The sequence below is a fragment of the Amphiprion ocellaris genome, chromosome 17 (genome assembly GCF_022539595.1).
Source record: "Amphiprion ocellaris isolate individual 3 ecotype Okinawa chromosome 17, ASM2253959v1, whole genome shotgun sequence".
NCBI classification, from domain to species: Eukaryota; Metazoa; Chordata; class Actinopteri; family Pomacentridae; genus Amphiprion; species Amphiprion ocellaris.
This window is the reverse complement of record NC_072782.1, coordinates 24263311-24280246: the sequence shown is the minus strand read 5'-3', so window position 1 is coordinate 24280246 and position 16936 is coordinate 24263311. Positions and strand designations below refer to the sequence as shown.

Genomic DNA, 16936 nt, shown 5'->3' with positions numbered 1-16936 from the left:
AGTGTTATAAGGACGGAGATATTCATAAACCCACAATCATAGTATTTGTAGAATCCTTCCTACATCCAGCCGTGCACCTGCCCAGTGTGTGATCTTCACTAACCTACAGACTAATCTTTGTAGGGTGTATTGGTGCACTACTGTAGGTCTCTAAGGGTTTACATCCTGAGACGGCTCCTGTTTGGTACAGCCTATTGGAATGTTTCCTACATCGAGAAAATGCATCACAGATAATTGCTTTCCAAAACCAAACGCATATATACACGAGACGTTATTGAACTCTTTACTCAGCACCAGGCGAATTGTCACTGAATTCAGTCTCAAAACTTGTATTTCTTTCTGTATTTTGATTCACCGATGCACCTGAAGCTTTGTATACGTCTTCATTATCTCAAAGTTACAAATTTTCTGCCGTGTTTCCGAAAACAAAACGGTGTTCAGCTTCAGCTCTTTATTGCAATTAAACCTGAGAAAGGAAAATCATTTTTTAAAATCACATGTATGTGGATGCGTTATCAGTGTGATGTGTAGGATAGGCTGCTATTTGAAATGTAATGAACTGAACTGGTAGCCATAGCAGTTAACTTTGTTTGCAAGTCAAATAAATGTAATAATTTCTATAACCCTCTACATGACTAGGTAAAACCAATGAGTTTTACTATAAAACACAGAAAAAAAAAACATTGCAGTTAAACAACTACTACTACTCCTAATAACATATTTTGAAAAATCCTTTGAAGCAGCAGCACCACCTGCTGGAATAACTGTTTAATGCAAGCTGAATAATCTCAATATTTTCAAATAAATGTGATACGTAACACATTTGAGTACAGAGGAATTTTAATTGCTATAAATATTATAATACCATGTACAATCAAACAAATTTCTATCCGAAGGGTCAAATCTATTTGCCCAGATGATGATTTGTTTCAGCTGGCTGAGTGAGTGTGTGTTTGTGATATGACCAATAGGAAGTAATCCAGGAATGTAGCAGCTCCGAAACGGAAGAACATTTTCCGCAACTATAAACATGTTGCAGCGTTTAGGATGCCGCTGATGCTGAACCGGCACAATGACGAGTCCGACTGTGTTCACAGCACAGAAAGTGCTGTTAAAAGTAGGTGACCGTACAGGATAGTAACAATGGAACGACAGACTGTCTGGAGCAAATGGACTGCATTCCAAAGGGTGAGTAATAGCCTATGTGGTGGCAAATATCGATTCATTTAGCCATTCATGTAATCAGTCCCATCTGGATAACATCCATTTATCAGTAAACATTAAGTGTTGGAAAATGTTGAAGACACGAAAGTGATGGGTTGATGTTCCTGTAGAAATTTAACGTCCCAAACGAGGATGAGGAAAGAATGAAAGCCCGCATCCTTCAGGGTCATCAGATTAGCCTTCTGTCGCAGATACGAGCAATAGGCTGTGTTCTGCAGTGCGTGTGGGGTGATGTTACCCGGATGGTTGCAAAGGCGCAATTCACCGAATATTAGCTTAAACATGATACATAATGCAAATGCAAAAATGCAGCAGAATATTTCAGAATAAAGGGGGTCCCTGGAGCACAATGAGCTGTGGGCTCCTGCATTGTGTACAGAAATCTTGCCTTTAAGTAGGCTACCGGGCCCAGAAAGAAAAGAATAATCTTACATATTGGTGTTTCTTTATATTTCACACTGTATTCTCCCTTTACAGTAAGAAACCAATCGGAAGCTTGTACACTCATTCACGTATTTTTTTTATTTTTTAAATTCATGACAGGTTATTAGATTGTTTAACAAAACTGAAGACATCAATATATAATGGAGCGGCTAGATAGCAATAGAGTTAAGCTGCATGCACAGTGTTTGAATATGCAGTCAAATAAAAGTGTACATATACTTGTAAAGACTGTGGATATCATGGCAGTCTTGAGTTTCCAACTCCTCTTGCAGCTCTTAATTTTCTCTGACAAAATGATTGAAATACATCTTTATCACACACAAAACACGCATTTAGGTCATTTCATAGATTTATTACAGGTCGTCTGGAAATATGACAAAATCAGTCGGGCCAAAAATATGTATACAATATTAGTAATATTTGGATAATTTTCCTATGGTCATTTTCACCTCAACTAGGCACTTTTGTTAGCTGTCCACAAGCTTCTGGAAAGCTTCTAGCTGTATCTTTGACCTCTACTCTTTCATTATTCCATTTCATTTGTGTGAAGCACCAGTTTCACTGGCACCAAAACAGCAGCAGAACAGAGTACTTCCACCACTATGCTTGACAGTAATATTGGGCTCTCAGGGTTAAAGGCCTCATCTTGTCTCCTCCAAACATATATCTGCATCTCTGATTAAGGGCTTCCTTCTTGCACGGCAGCCTCTCAGCCCATGATGATGTAAAACCTAGTTGACTGTGGACTCTGACACCTCGGTTCCAGCAGCATATAATTCATTGCAGACCTGCTTTTTGGTGATCCTTGGTTGACTTTTGACCTTCCTGACCAGTTGTCTGACAGTAGCAGGTATAGCTTGCATTTTCTGCCTGATCATGGGAGTGACAACTGTGCCATGCACTTTTTACTTAGATACACACTTGTTCGAGTCAGTGATTTGCAATTTTATATCTGTGCTAAGCTCCTTAGACATTGTAGCGTTTGTGGGTGAGTCTAATGAGTGTATCAAATGTGCCCTTTTTAAAATGGCTCAGAGAAGTCAGCAGCTGTTGTCAGTTGTAATTACTAACGAGAACGTACGCAGCCACACCAATCTGTCTACATCACCAAACTAATAATTCAAGTTGCTCTATGTATATTTTTAACCCAGCAGATTTTGCAATTTTTCCAGAGGACCTATAAGTCTATGTAAGAACCAAAATGCCTGATTGTTATTTGTGAAGATGATTCTATCATAGAAAATTAATAGCTGTAGAATTAGTTGGAAATTCAAGACTGTCATGACATACATAGTCTTTACAAATGTATGCACATTGTTGTTCCTTGTACCTTTAAACAGTGAGTCTCAGGTTCAATTCTTTGCTCCACTGTTCCTGTAATGCATGCTACTCCCCTGCACTCATTCCCCACACCTCCTGCAGCTTTTTGCTAGCATTGTTTAATAAAGTCAATTATACCAAAGAAAAAACAACAACCATGAAGTTAAACATGAATGCACAAAGCAAAAAAAAAATAAAAAATCCAAAAAACAGGCAAACTAACAAAGAAAAAAATATAGTAAACAAAGCAGAAAATTATTCAAAATTGAGATTCCTTTAAGAAGGCACATCTTTGAAAAGAGGCTTGTACACACTATCTGTAATTCTTGTGTCAAAATGGTTAAGAGGTGTAGACATTTGATGGTAATGTCATTAATAATGGTCTAATTGCAGTTGTGGTTATTAGCCTTCTGCAATAATAAGGGAAGATCACAGGTTTTATTATTGTTGAAACTGCTTATTAAAGATGGAACTGCACAGAACTGAATTATTTTATGCAAACAAGTATTTGATATATTTGTGTGTACATACTCACATGTATATTAAAGAGCGGGGTTTGCTCCACATCTCAACACAGGAAGCATACATAAATTCATTTATTGATTTATTCGACTTTGCCATTTTACAGATTTTTTTCTTTTGCTACCTTGTCTCTTATACTCACTTTTCATGTTAATGTAATTCACACGGAATATAAATAGTCCTGCTGCCAGCCTACACTCATCAGCCACTTTATTAGGTACACCTGTTGAAAAGCTTGTTAACACAAATACCTAATCAGCCAATTACATAGCCTGCTAAGAACAGGAAACTGAGGCTACAATTCACACAGGCTCACTAAAATTGGACAATCGAAGATTGTAAAAATTTTATTTTGTCATATTAATAATTCTGTTTTTGTCTTAATTTTTCTATAAGCCTGAACAAGCTTAATTCAGTTATGTTAACAACTTGTTTGTTCTGTCTTTAGTCATTTTTTATGTTTACAAAAAAAAAAACAGTTTAGACTGGCTTTTGAGGAGGTGGGAGTAGTTACAAGGTTAATCCCTAACATCTATAACCATTTTTGAAGGAATAAAGTCAGGCTGTAGGACAAGAAAATCAATTTGGAATGAATTAGTTCCCTCTTTTTGACAGCATTGACCTCTGCTCTTGAAAGGTCAGTGAGAAACAACGACTGAATAGCAATAATGTAAACGAGGAAGACATGAAGACAGGCAACATTTTGACAAAGGTTTTAATATTAGAAAAAAAGAAATTGTTGAAAGCATAAAAGAGAACTGCTGTAACCCAAGAGAAAGAATGATCCATACATAGTTTAAATGACGACACATAATTTTAAATTCTCAAGACATTTATTCACTGTGAAGAGCTTTTCCATTCTATGGAAACTCTCTTAAGCATGTTTATATCTATTTAATCAAATTCAAATATTTCACTACAATTGGATATTCATTGATACAATTTCTATTTGACATTTTCATGGCAGGAAAGGGGGTGAAACTATATCATTCATGTGTGCCAGTAAAGGTAGAAATGCTTAATACAAAGAGGACAGTACTCTGTGCTGTTAGTTGAAAACTTAAACATCGATATTTTGTTCCAGGTAGAGAAGAAGTGATGTTTAGATCTTCTTCAAGGCCTCCCACCATAGCAGATCCAGACTGATACCCCTCTTTACAAATATTTTTCAAAGTAGGAACAGTGTAGGACACAAGATATTATGGGAACCTGTCAAAAGAAATCAGTGCTGCAGATTAAAATTACTTAAAGCAGAGCTCTTAAACTGTCATAACTTAGCCATTTTAATGTGAGCTGACTGCAGTTCATGTATTTGGGCACTGTCCAGTTATATTGTTTTGTGGTCATATAGTGTTGAAAAATTTGTAGTATAAATAGATATTCACCGTTAAGTACGGCGATTAAAAGATTTAATTAGTTTGTTATTGCAATATTATGTACCACACATCACTTGGTGCATTGACTAGTGTCATCTAAATGACAGATATCACGTGCGTACAGCACTGGTCTGTAGTTGGTCAGTATGCCATCATTTTATCGGATTAAATAACCCAGCAATGTTCCATTAAGTGTGTCTGAAAGGGGCTTTACTGATATTCTCGCTAAACAAACAAAATGTCAATGTGGTCCAGTCCCGCAAGAGCACCAGTGTGTAGCTCAGGAGAGTACTCAACAAGCAAACAACCGTGAGTAAATTTTGCTAAGGAAGTGATAAGCAGAATCTGAATTAAAATTTCTTAACAGTTCCTTCAGAATCAAAGTTTTGGAACCTGATCTAATTTGAAACCGGTTCTCAATGTCCAACCCTAGTGTCCTGCCATGAGCATCATGACTGTTCAATAACTTGTGTATGGTAAACTAATAAACAGAGATGTTTTAAGACTTTAACTTCTCTATAGCTGATTCTACACTGTACCTTTAGTCATTCCACCCTGGTGCTCACTTTTAGGGACAGCAGCTGTACAACTGTATCCATTTGTATAACTGGTTAATAATACATATAATACTTGAGATCACTCTGTACGTAATACTCTAATAATTCTTGATGATGAGCCTTCTGAGATCTCTCCTTCTGTGAGGCATGGCTCATATCAGCAGATGCCTCTTCTGAATACCAAACGCGAAATGTTTTTCTTCTTGTAAATCCAAGCAGAAATGCAATCATTTGTGTTACTAATTAAAACAGATTGTGTTTCTTTACACATAAATGCAAGTCATTTTCAAGTGTTTACTTTCCCTTATTGATCAGATGGATGAAAAGCTGAACTTTTTACTCACCAAAAGTCCCATAGAAACCTCTTGGACCACCCGTGCCCACACCATATTTCATCAATGATGCTAAAACTAGTCAAAGATCCAATCGAACAAAAATTCAATGAAGACTGATGCTTAAATAATAAATACTGACCACTGACCTTAACATGTTTATTGTCAAACAGACCCAGGAAGTAAAATGATGCAAAATTAATGCGCTCTTTTCTGTCAATGATAGTTTTGTGGCTAGGAGGTCTGTAATGAGAAACTGTTTAAATGCTTAGCTTTCACCTGCAACATGGAAAGGTTTTGACAATAAATACCAAATGGTCTGCATGGCAGCGGGGTTTGGTTTTGCTCAGCTGCAAAACAGCAACACTGTGACCTCTGTTTGAATAACACAAATGACTGAAAAATGCTTAACCTCCATCCACATCCATATCTGCATCCGAACACCTCCCCTTTGCAGCTGCAGAAACTCTCATCCACACATTAATCACAAGCAGACTTGACTACTGCAACAGTCTTCTGGATGAAAAATCATCCAAAACATTCAAGAAACTTCAATACATCCAGAATTCTGCTGCCTGTCTGCTCACCCACTCCCATACCTGTGACCACATTACCCTCATCCTTCAGAAACCTCTCTGGCTCCCTGTCCCCCTGATGCTAGCCTCCTACCACCATTCAGGCCAAATACCGGACCTGAGGTGACGAGGCTTTGTCGTACCTTCTGGAACTCACTCTCCAAAAGCATCAGAGAATCCTCCTCACTGTCCTCATTCAAGAAATCCATAAAGACACATTTTTTCAACACTGCCTACAACTCTTAACTCCCTCCTTTCTACATGCCCCTTACTCAACTATATTTATTTTTGCTTTATTTTATTTAGCTTTTTTGTGTGTGTTGTTACCTACTAAGTAAAGCATTTTTGAATGTCATGAAACTCAACTCATTACACTCCCAGTGAACTGCAAACATCGTAATGTTGAGCTTTTCTGCCCGTGTTAACTTAAGTGATGCATATTTGTGTGTGTTAGTTAGTATATGTATTTAACATATTTTGTTAAATTCCTGTAAAAGTAGTGTTTATACCACGATTACACATCAAAACACATCTTTTAATGTTATCCCCTGGTTGCTTGGAGAAAATTTTTCTATTGATGATGAAAGTGTTGTTCCACAAGATGGAGCCATATGAAGTGTGGTAAATGTAATCTTCCAACAGTGACACTTTTGTTAATTAAATTTTAAGTTAAATGGAAATTGTGGAAAATATATGAATATATGTATATATGTATATGTTTTTATCTTAACTAAAACCCATCCCTCCAACTTTTGCTCAAAGTAAAACTGGTTAAGATGTTTTTTGAGAGCTCTGCCTGTGATGGCTGATAAAGTTACATCAGTCACACACATTATAGATGCTTGTATTGGCTGTAGTTGATAGCTCACACTTAACATGTAAAATGTATTTTAATTTCAACCTGTTTGCACTTTGAGGCAATATTTCAACAATATTTCAAACTGTGGTAAGAACAACTGAGGAAGTGAAGACAGATCACTTCTTTGAAGACACATGAGCAGTTTGATATAGTTGCAGTAAATTCACACCACATGAGATTTTTCCATTCTCCAGTGCATCAACTCCAAACAAACCTGAACCACCTCACCCCAAAGATCAACTAAAATACATGTTGCCTCTTTAGCTTGAAATGTCACAGTGTTGCACAATTTCTCTCATGCGGTGTTGTAAATAGCTCTACTCTTCTCCTTTTACTCAAACCCTGTGATGGAGATCAGTGCAACATGATCAAGAAAATGAGAAGTGACTCAAAGAAAAGCATATATATTTCTTTGCTGTTCACATGTTTAAATAAACTGCAATTTCCGACATTATTAAGAGGCTAAACTACAGGGAGGTTGTGCAGTTATTATTAATTAAAACCTTTTTTTTTGCACAAAAAAGTTTTATTTAAATCTTAAAAATAAGAAAACCATTTGAACACAAAATGAGTCTTCTGAAGAGAATGCAAGTAATTGCTGTGCATATCAGTGCTGGCTGATATTTTTCAAGGACTTGATCAAACTGAAACAGTGTGACCTTAATATTTTCCTATAGTTCTGAACTTATACACATAGTGGAAGTGAATGGGGCCTTTAAAATGCATTTTAGTATGTGTTGTCATACTCATTGGTGACTAGTGCATAATGTGGAATATTTTGGGAATTGAATTGTGTTTGTTCTCTAAAACAACGGAGAAAAAGCATTGAGACAGATAAAGGTAGCATATTTAATTTCACATTTAACAAATGCCTGTTTAGAATCCACCAGTTACAGAGCAGTACAGCATAGTACATTAAACATATGCTGGATCCAATTATTTAGAGATTGTATATATATATATATATATATATATATATATATATATATATATGCAGCTATGCTTGGAGTCGTCTTCTTGGTATATAAACCTACAACCAATCAGGTTCAATCCAGAAGGGATTCCATGATGCAATGTTGTGGCTGACATTCTTGTTCATGATATCATCCATTTGAACTGATTTTCCCATGTCATTTCCACAAATGTAACCCCATACCATAATGGAATCTCCACTGTGTTTCACTGTGGGTGCAAACATCTAGCATCAAAACGTTCTCCAGCTTTTCTGAAGACCTAAACACAACAATGCTGACCGAAGAGTTCAAACTTGGACTCGTCCATCCAGAGTACCTTCTTACAGTCATCTACAGTCCAGTGTTTGTGCTCCCTGGCATATTTTAGGAATTTTTGTATGTTTGCAGGCCTCAATAATGGCTTCTTAGCAGCTATTCTTCCCTTTAAGTCTTGTTCCTTCAGTCGTCTGCTTATGGTCATTCTGGAGACTTTCTCAAATTCTGCCCTAGATGAATTAATCTCTACCTGAAGATCAGCAGTGGTCTTCCTTCTGTCTCTAGTACTGCAAATCTTGAGGTGTGTGACATCTGCTTCAGTTAGCTTTCATTTTCAGCTTCTTCCTTGGTGCATGTTGAAAGTACCAGTCTCTGCAATCGAGTCCAAGTCATACTTGACCACACTGTGAGAACACTTTATGTCTTCCCTATTTGTCTCCAAGACCATCCAGCATCATGAAGTGCTTTAATTCAGGCTCCGTCTTTCTCAGTGAGTTCCCTACGCTTCACCATTTTGAACAAGAGTGAGGAATTTCAAAATTAATTTGCATTTTTATACCCAAATTTGAGCCAGCACACTGGAATTCTCTAAGAAGTCAGAAATTAATCAAGAATAACATACAATCACTGAAAAAAAAATCTGCTCAGGAATGTAAGCAGATAACTGTAATTTGGCATCACAAGCAAAACTTAATAATGTGCTTTACATATAGATAGATAGATAGAGAGATAATTTTTGTGGTCATATATGGATATACATGCATGCACAGTTTCCATGGGGTGTCAAGATTTCTTTATTTTTTTTTATTTTCAGCTTTTAAAATTTTAATGTTTGTGCACAGGCATAAGGGTGATTAATCCACTTATAAGGAACATTTACAGATTAAAGAGCATAGGTTAAAAATAGCCATTTTAATGGATTAAAAGATGCAAAAACACCTTTAAGAATACAAAGTATGTAAAAAAAAAACCAAACAAAAAACGAGTGTGATCACACAAATACATTTGACTTTCTAAAAGGGTCTCAATTTTGAGATCTAAATCTCTGATTGGTTTTTAACAACATTGTCACCTCTCCTTCTGCAGAAGTGGCTGAATACATGTTCCATTTACTTAAATATAACAGGTAGCCTGCGGCTACAGTGACAGTATGTTTATGTGTGTGAAATACATCAACAGCAATTGGCACTTCCTGAGTGGTAAGTATGATTGACTGACTGCCACTGCATGCTTACACTGCTGTGTGCACACACACCCAGCCCACATGTCGTATAAAGTGTGGATTACACAAAACCCGCAATTGCTAAAGACAAGACAGATGTACTGTCAGAACAGTCAGGAAAATAAATAGTAGCAATCTATCTATAAGCTAATTCATATCAAAATCATTCAAGACTAAACAAGTTAAAACAAGTCAAAATTAGTAGCACAGTTAGTCAGAGAGAGCATAAAGAAATAAATAAACCTGCTGCACACCTGTGTCTCTGGCGAAGAACTAGTTGTGCATTTATTTAAGTCCTGATCTGAAGTAACTTGAATTTAACTCCATTTAAGTCAATTTTCCATTATGAAAGGCGTACATTTGTATTGTGCAAAATGTACTAATGCACCAATGATTAGTAATGTAGATGAAATCATGTACTTTATAAAATACTCTAAATGGGCCAGTCTTGTGACTAAATCCTTTTATATGTTATATAAAAGCATTTAGTCACAAATACTTGTATTTGAACACATTTTGCTCATATTAGTTTTACTTAAGATCTTGAATGTGTGACAATTATTTCTAAAGGAATAAACTTTGGTATTACAACTTTTACTTAAGTAATAGATCAAATACTAAGAGTAAGATGCAGACATCATGTTTACCCTAGAACCTAATTAATAATTAGGGTGCTATAGTCTCCAACGCAGAGGCAATGGGTTTGAGTGCAACCCACGGCTGCATGTGGGTTTCCTGTCTCTCTCTTCACTGTCCTCTATAATGAAGGCGAAAATAATAATAATATTTACCATATCATTGATATTTGTAATATTAGGCTATCTTGTGGTAATACATTTGTTTGCAACACCTATTGCTTAATTAATGTAGCAATAACTAAAATCTAATTATGTCATTTATATTTACACTGGTGGCAAAGTCTGGAGCTGCATAAAATAAAAACATATATGTAAATAATTATTCAGCAGCTAAAATTGTCTCCATTTGTCTTCAGAATAATTTTTGATCAAGCACTGTTTCCAAATTCAACAATTTGAAATCTATTTTTTCATTTGTGCCTTTGCGGTAACATCATTTCCTGGTTCACAGCATACGTGCTGGTCAGTGTGCAGATCAAAAAAAAAGGAAGTAAAAGAATAAAATTTCAAGGAAGTCGTTGAAATGAGGAAGCTTAAGAGCTCCAGCACTTCACTGTGTGTCTGTGCACAGGCTGAAGGTTAATCTGCTCCCACTGGAACACACAGCTGGGATCCCCTGTGAGTGACTGTCTGTTGATATATGGTTTTGACGGCACATTTTTTGTCTGTCAGGAGATGGCTCAATTTAAGATGACCTGTTCGTATGTTCCTCAGACTGCTGGCAGCTAGTATGCTGAAGCACTGAAAGAACCAAACTGGAGGAGGATCAAACTTTGGAACTACTTCACCACATTATATATGGTAAGTGCAGAAGTATTTTCTTTAAGTAAGACTGCTTGGGCTTTATTGCCACCATTCCATATTTCAAAATCTTCTACCTTTTATGTGGTGCAAGAACTACAGTTCCTTTTCTTACTGGGTTTTATGTGTTAGCAAGTCATGCCATTTCTTAGTAACTACTGACTCGTATTTAGGTCTCACTCTGCCAAACTGTGTGAGAAAATCCCACTATTCCAACAAGCTATTGCTCTTGTTTGGGGAATTAATTATTGGCATGTGTTTCCAAGACAAATGAATATCCCATTCTTTGTATTATCTTACATTACTGATAGAGATTTGATGGAAATTGAATTAATGTTTTCACACTCGTCAGTTTAGACAGATTTGAACCTAAACCAAAGAATAACCTTAATTCTAAAACTTGGACTGATTCTTCATTTTTCTTCTTATTTTTAAAGAAGTCACAATTGGATACAATTTCCTAACTTTCAAAAGTGTCTTAGTCTTGAGGTTGGTTTTGACAAAGTTACATAGACTTGTCACCTCTCCTTCTGCAGTTAACACCGAATACATCTTATATTTACATAGTTTTTTCATTTTAATTGAAGTGAAACCTCTACAAAACCGTTGTTCTTGTTTGGGAAAACAAGAAAAAATGAATATTCCATTCTTAAATTACTGTATCTTGCCGATAGAGTTTTGATGGAAATTGAATTAATGTTTTCAAACTCATGTCAGGTAGAGACTCGCTTGAGCAGTAGACATTTTAGTATCACTTATAAAGCTTGTAACCTAAATCTAAGCTTGACCTGAATCGCAATACTTGCCGTTTGGATGTATCTTTTCAGGGGTTGAAAGTAATAAAGCACATTTACTGATGTATTGCATTGGACTTAAAAAAAATTTAATAAAAAGAGGAATGTCTAAAAGATGAGTTGTTTTCAGTCCACCAGATATTTCTCCTCTAAACATCGCTGATAGTTTCATTTAAACAAATGTGTGACACCAGTAGAGATTAAGAAATGTTGTTTTTCGTTGTGCGTAGCACAACTTTCTTTGTGCCGCTTTCGAACCTCTTTTATTATCTCACAACTCCCTAGATTTTTGTTGTCACCCTTTTGAGGAGGCCCAACCCTGAGGCTGGGAATTAAAGAACTGAAAAATAAATAAATAAAGTAGTTAAAACTACCTACCTCAGTTATGTACTGTGATGAAAACAGTATTTAAAATGTATATATGAGAATATATTGTTATATTATTATTATTATTATTATTATTATTATTATTATTATTATTATTATTATTATTATTATTATTAATAATAATAATAATAATAATAATAATAATAATACTGTGACACTAGAAGTATAATTTGCTGATAATTCCTCTGCACTTGACTTCAGTAAGATTTTGATGGTCGCTTGCTTGTAGTGCGGTTTTTACATCATTTAATTGTTTGATTTCTTAAGAAAATAATCTCCTTTTACTTATCCACCCTTGTATTTGGCATGTAAAGGCCTGGGCAACTGTTCCTGTGTCTTAGGCATATTTTTGTCCTAGTATCTACAGATGTCCAAGTTTTTGAGCTGCTAAAAAACTTATTACAGGGAGCAGACAGCAAGCTAAGTGTGCTAAATAAGAAACATCTTACTAGCCTTCTACAGTCTTCTCAGAACTGTGGTTAATCCTCTCCATAAAAGCAGCTTCAGTGTGTGTGTGTGTGTGTATGTGTTCAGTGTGTGTGTGTGTGTGTGTGTGTGTGTGTGTGTGTGTGTGTGTGTGTGTGTGTGTGTGTGTGTGTGTGTGTGTGTGTGTGTGTGCTCATAAAACAATGGAATAAGATTACAGCTTTTGTTTACACTAGCCTTGAATATTTTTGCATCTACTTACAGTACTTACAGCTACCCAGGCTAATCTTTGAGGATATAGCTTTAGAATTACAACTGAGGACGGTACATAATACATACAATGGCAGAAACCCAGAGGATCTGAGAGAACTTCTTGCTGGAGTGAGGACATGGATGACCACCAGGCTACAGCTTAGAGTTGCTTACTTTAAGCTTGCAGAGGTTCAGCTCCACTTGTACCTTTTGGCTTTGTGGTGCCTGGAATTACAATTGGTTATCTTTGTGTATTTAAAAACTAAGAAATTAGTGGCATTTAAATGGTCTAAATTTACATTACAAATTTCCCACCACCACAGCATCAGTTCCCCTTTACATGGTGGAGCTCATATGTGTAAAAAAAAATAAAAAATAATCCTCCCATTGTATCCTCTATTCATCATTCAATAAGAGATGATTTAGCTGATAAATGACTTATTAATCACAATATGTACAGCATGTACTTATTTTGAAATTTTATGTAGACCACAGTTAACTTACAATGTTCAGATAATTTACAATATGCCTCCATCTATGTTATTGCATGCAATAAACAGAACAGGAAAATAGAGATATGTTTAGACCATAGGAGGCTAATAATAAATACATTAATTCTCAAAATAAGTTGTTTGTGTCATCCGATTTGTCAGCTGTAATTTGTGACGCTATGGGTTAAAAATTGCATACCTATGCAAAAAAAAAAGGCATTTAATTACCAAAAACTGCTCTTTGTTTTGCTTCATTTTACATGAAGACTTATGAACAAGCATTGAATTGGGCAAGGTGTGTGTGTGTGTGTGTGTGTGTGTGTGTGTGTGTGTGTGTGTGTGTGTGTGTGTGTGTGTGTGTGTGTGTGTGTGTGTGTGTGTGTGTGTGTGTGTGTCTGTGTGTGTGTGTGCGTGCGTGCGTGTGTGTGAGAGGGATCATACTGGGCATATGTCACTCTACAACTGAATTCAAGTCAATACAGTTTCTTAACATAAGACACAACTTTAATAATAAAACACAACAATAGTTGTATTCAGTCAGTAAATTGTTACATGACATGTAACTAATTAGACTTTTTTTGGTCAGAAAAATTGCACATATGTTTCACATATTTAAACTTGAGAAGATGTCATATTTGATCTGAACACAAAGCAAATATCTAAAGTATCCTAGAATATCTAAAAAGTCATTATTTAGAAAGTCATTGTAAATATGTTGAATTGTAATTCTAAGTGAAGAAAAACTTAAATGATTTCTACTTGAAACTATAATAATAATGGATAAGATTTATATAGCGCTTTTCAAGGCACTCAAAGCGCTTCACAATGAATCCATTATTCATTCACTCACACATTCTCATTCGGTGGTGGTAAACTACATCTGTAGCCACAGCTGCCCTGGGGCAGACTGACGGAAGCGTGGCTGCCAATCTGCACCTACAGCCCCTCTGACCACCACCAACATTCATACACCAGTGTAAGTAGCTGCACTGGAGGCAAGGTGGGTAAAGTGTCTTGCCCAAGGACACAACAGCACATGACTAGGACAGAACGGGAATCGAACCGCCGACCGTTCGATCATTGGACGACCCGCTCTACCACCTGAGCCACAGCCGCCCCAAAAATCAAAGCAAAAGTCATTTTACATTAAACTAACATGCAGTGGTGGTAAAACCTGAAAGGCTTACATATTAAAACTGCAGATGTGCATGCCTGCAGCGCAGAGTGGTGTGTTCCTGTGGCAGTATTACCGTTACTCGAGACTGTGACAAGCATCTTATGGGTAATGGATATAAGATGGAGTAACTTAAGGCCTTTTGTGACACCGGTTAGTTTGTCCACATCCTTGACATGCAGCAAATTGCCTTAGGCTCTAATGTAACCAAGGCTTCTCCAATAGGAATTCTAGCCCTGGTACTGTACATGGGGCACCCACTCAACCAAGCGTCCTATTCTGGTACCCAAGGCTGAGCAGATTCTAACTACTTTATACATTAAGCAGTTTATTCTACAGCAATGCATCATATGCCACAGGATCATCATATGCTTGTAGCCCTGCTGCCTTGTGAGAACTACATTTTGTACCACTGCAATGTTAGCAAGCTTTGTGTAAAACATTTTCCTTCTAATCCAAGAAAGGTTTTTAAACAATTTATTTAAGTATTAATAAGTAGGACAATTTTCCCAGCCCATTATGGAGCAGAATCCCCTCATTTGACGTGACAGTTTTCACCAAACAGGAAGGGTATAAAACTGTTGAATGAAAGTAACTCATAAAGGTGTCAGATAAATGTATTACTTGGAGAATATTTGATCTGTGTTTTACTGGAATACACTGTTATGACAACTTCCAATGAAATTATGTTCAACCAACAAACTATATTTAGTTAAGGGAAATTAGCCTTTCCTCTGAAATCAAAGACATTACCAGTTCTAACCATCTGAATTGTCAAGGCATGATAAAACAGTACATAAAAAGGATTCACCCTCCTTGAAAATTTTCACTTTTTGTTGCTTTTCAACATCAAATCATGGTCAGTATAACTGGCTGTTTTGACAAGAATTTTACAAAAATAAAATGTAAAATAGGGGATTAGATACACTCCCCTCCAAAAGTATTGGGACAGATAGAATGAAAAAGATTAAAATGAGTAAGACTAAATATTTAGTTGCCAATCCTTTGCTTGCAATAACTGCATCAAGCCTGTGACCCACTGACATCACCAAACTTTTGCATTCTTCTTTTGTGATGCTTTTCCAGGCTTTCACTGCAGCCTCTTTCAGTTGCTGTTTGTTTTGTGGGGTTTTTCCCTTCAGTCTTCTCTTTAGCAGGTAAAATGCAGCTCTATAGGGTTAAAGTCTGGAGGTTGACTTGGCCAGTCTAAAGCCTTTCACTTCTTGCCCCTGATGAACTCCTTTGTTGTTTTGGCAGTGTGTTTTGGGTCATTATCGTACTGCACAATGAAGGATCTCCCACTCAGTTTGTTAAATTGGCAGACAAAATGTTTCTGTAGACTTCTGTGTTCATTTTGCTGTTGCCATCATGTGTTACATCATCAATGAAGATTAATGAGCCAGTCCCAGAAGAAGCCATGCAAGCCCAAACCATGACATTACCTCCACTGTGTTTCACAGATGAGCTTGTATGTTTGGGATCATGAGCTGATCCTTTCTTTCTCCAAACTTTAGCCATGCCATCACTTTGGTAAAGGTTCATCTTTGTATCATCAGTCCATAAAACTTTGTCACAGAATTTTCGAAGCGTATCTCTTTACTTTTTGGCAAATTCCAGCCTGGCCTTCCTATTCTTCTTGCTCATGAGTGTTTCAATGTTCTGGTTTAGCCTCTGTACTTTTGATCATGAAGTCTTCTGGAAACAGTAGATAGTGATACCTTCACTCCTGTCCTCTGGAGCTTGTTACTGATATCACTAGCAGTTGATTTAGGGTCTTTCTTACCAGCTCTCACAATGTTTCTGTTGTCAACTGCTGCTGTTTTCCTTGTTCCACCCATTCCATGTCTGTTACTTACTACACCAGTGTTTTTTTTTTCTTCTGCAGGATATTCCGAATGGTTGTACTGGCTATGGACAATGTGCAGTGGCTCTGATTGATTGTCCGTCTTCACAATTGCTTGTTTTTCACCCATAGACAGCTCTCTGCTTTTCATGTTGGTTACACCTCTAACTATGGATGCAGTCTGCACATGCAAAACCATAGACTGTATAAAAAAATTTGTTTTCCAGCAAGACAATGCCCTGAAACATATGGCCAAAGCCACACAGAAATGGTTTAAAGACAACACTGGAGTGGCTGAGTCATAGCCCAGACCTCAATCCAGCTGAGAACTTGTAACTGAACTTGAAAAGGGCTGTTCACTCACAATCCCTGTGCAACCAGACAGTTTAGCAAAGAGAAATTGGGTGAAGTTGCAGTGTATAGATTTACAAAGCTAATTGAGACCCATCAACACAAGCTCAATGTTGTAA

The 16936-nt window shown here is 36.6% G+C and overlaps 1 protein-coding gene across 4 annotated transcripts in view; it reads left to right on the top strand.

Moving 5' to 3' along the window:
- The first annotated feature begins 911 nt into the window (after positions 1-911).
- The window catches only part of syk (spleen tyrosine kinase), a 35818-nt gene continuing 19793 nt past the window's right edge, over positions 912-16936 (top strand). Inside the window, exons 1-2 of one of the 4 annotated variants that reach the window (XM_055004130.1) lie at positions 912-1188; positions 11013-11099. The gene's annotated coding sequence lies outside the window, so the exon portion shown is untranslated. Of the gene's footprint in view, positions 1189-10739; positions 10917-10970; positions 11100-16936 lie in introns of those variants that run through there. The other 3 variants (XM_023286308.3, XM_055004129.1, XM_023286307.3) reach the window with 3 other exon arrangements.